Source organism: Meriones unguiculatus, chromosome X, assembly GCF_030254825.1.
Source record: "Meriones unguiculatus strain TT.TT164.6M chromosome X, Bangor_MerUng_6.1, whole genome shotgun sequence".
NCBI classification, from domain to species: Eukaryota; Metazoa; Chordata; class Mammalia; order Rodentia; family Muridae; genus Meriones; species Meriones unguiculatus.
Window position 1 is genome coordinate 138290928 of NC_083369.1, and position 2751 is coordinate 138293678.

Consider the following 2751-nt stretch of genomic DNA (forward strand, 5'->3'; position numbering starts at 1 on the left):
GGCTGATATCCACTTATAAGTGAGAACATAACATGCCTGTCTTTCTAGGTCTGGGTTACCTCACCCAGAATGATCTTTTCTAGTTCATCCATTTGCCTGAAAATTTAATAATTTCTTTGTTTTTAATAATTAGGTAGTATTCCATTGTGCATCCATTGTTTGGTTGTGGGGCATCTGGGTTGTTTCTGGCTTCTGGCTATTATTAATAAAGCTCCTATGAACATAGTTGAGCAAGTGTCCTTGCTGAATGGTGGAACACCTTTTGAGTATATGCTTAGGAGTGATACAGCACAGACTTGAGGTACAACTATTCCCAATTTTTTGAGAAAGTACCAGATTGGTACTTCCACGGTGATTTTACAAGGTTGCACTCCCACCAGCAATGGAGGAATGTTCTCCTTGCTCCACATCCTCGCCAGCATGTGCTGTCATTGGAGTTTTTTGATCTTAGCCATTCTGATAGGTATAGGATGGAATCTTGGAATCATTTTGATTTACATTTCCCTGATGACTAAGGACATTGAACATTTCTTAGATATTCCTCTGTTGAGAATTCTTAATTTAGCTCTGCACCACCCCCCTTCCTTTTGAGACAGTGTTTCTCTGTGTAGCCTTAGCTGTCCTGGACTCCCTGGACTCTGTTTGTAGACCAGGCTGGCTTCAAACTTACAGAGATCTGCCTTTCTCTGCTTTCCCAAGTGCTGCGATTGCCGGTGTGTGCCACCAAGCCCTGCAGTACCCCATTTTTAATTGGATTATTTTGTTTGTTTGTGTTTAATTTCTTGAATTCTTTATATATTTTGGATATTAGTCCTCTGTGGGATGTAGGGTTGGTGAAGACCTTTTCCCAATCTGTAGTCTGCTTTTTTGTTTTATTTGCAGTGTCTTTCCCCTCTTACCTGATTTATTTTTAGGTTTACCATGTATATTGTTCTGTCTGTATGTACACCTGCAGGCCAGAAGAGGGCACCAGATCTCACTATAGATGATTGTGAGCCACCATGTGGTTGCTAGGAATTGAACTCAGGACCTCTGGAAGAACAGCCAGTGCTCTTAACCTCTGAGCCACCTCTCCAGCCCAAACTGTGTATCCCAGGCTGGCCTCAAACTTGTGATCCTCCTGCCTCTGCCTCCTTCAGCAAATACTACCAGTGTGCGCCATCACAACCAGCCTGATTTTTTAAAGCAGGGGTCTCACTCTTCTCCCCCTCCCCCATGGCAAGATCTCACCAACTCAGACAGACCTTGAACTTGTGACAACCTTTCTTCCTTCTTCCTTTCCCCTTTCCCTTCCTCTCTTCCTTCTTTTATTCCTCCCTTCTTTCCTCTTGTGCTGTTAGGGATAGAGCCCAGGGCTTCATGAATGCAAGAGAAATAGTTTACCACTGAGCAGCAATTTCAGTCCCATGCTGCTTCTTGATGGTTATTTCTAAACAAACATTTTTAAGTTCACTTCTAAGAAAAATAACATCAAGGAGTAGATGATTTTTAAGCAAACGTGGATATCTGGGGACACTATTATGAAAATTTGAGTTAAAGATATTCAAAGTAGAGTCTGCCTTTAGAAAATGTAGTACGGAAAATTTTTACAAAATCATGAGATTAAGAATTGTGAATCATATCTCTGGCAACAAACAGAGAGACACTTTGTTGCTGTTGTTGTTCTTAAATCATTCAGGGGCAGAGCAGATGACAGTCCTTTGTTTATCCTAGCTTGATGCTTGGCATGGTGGCCAAAATTGTCTTACACCCAGGACTCGTAAAAATCCAATCCAGGCCAATCCTGGCAGCACAATGCGGGAGGAGGAAGGCAGACAGAGAGGCCTGTGGAAAGCCATGCTACCCAGAGACCTGTCCTCCAGTGCATGACACAGGTGGGCCATAGACATTTGCTTGCTGTCAAACCACACAGCATGGATGGAAGATGTCACCTAAGGGCCTGCCAGTCACGTGGCTAGCCTCCAACAGGAGCCGCAACAACATTCGAGTATGTGGAGGTCAGATGGGAGAAAAAGAGAAGTGGGGCAGTTTGAGCATTATGAAGAGAGATGGAACAGGAGTCTCAAGTGGAGCGAGAAGTAGAGTGTCACGAATGGCTGGCCCTGTCACCTGGGTCCATGATGAGGTCCCAGCCCTAACTGCTGTTGAGAGCCATGTCTGGGCCTGTGACTACCGAGTGGCAGGATTTAGTGTCAATGTCTGGGGATAATTTTACCACTCGAGAACATAGGCACATCCTTGGTCAGGGCAGCCTCTAGGGATCATGTAGATGTTCAGGGAATGTACATAACTGTCCCTGCCCCTCACTGCCTGGACTGCTCTGGAAAGATAACCCCCACCTCTCATCAGCACCAGCACTTGGGAGCTGGTTCTGGAGGCATGTGTATGGGTGAGCTGGCCAGGACAGCTGACCTTGCTTTCTGCTGAGGGCAGCACTGGGTGGCCTAGAAGAAGCAATGCTGCTGAGCTCACCCTGGTGGTATGGATAAGATAAAGGAAAGCCAGCACACTGACCAGACCAACCACCACCCAGACCCAGATCCAGGGCTCTGAGTTGGCCCACCCCCAAATCTATATCATCTGTGAACTGTAGGGTGTGTAAAAAAGGCCAGTCCTGCTGCTGATCCAAAGCTGCAGGATCTCCATGACACACGACGACAACAACAGGATATCCAGGAGGAGTCCCGGTGAGGATCCAATATTGATGGTATCACAGAAGACAGAGACCTCGAGCCAGACCAATGACTCATT

At 45.8% G+C, this 2751-nt stretch overlaps 1 non-coding gene across 1 annotated transcript; it reads left to right on the top strand.

The window, feature by feature from the left end:
* Positions 1 to 1619: 1619 nt before the first annotated feature.
* Positions 1620 to 1763, top strand: LOC132650230 (small nucleolar RNA SNORA48). The gene has a single exon (XR_009588610.1). It is a non-coding gene; the product is annotated as a small nucleolar RNA SNORA48 (small nucleolar RNA).
* The last annotated feature ends 988 nt before the right edge of the window (positions 1764 to 2751 follow it).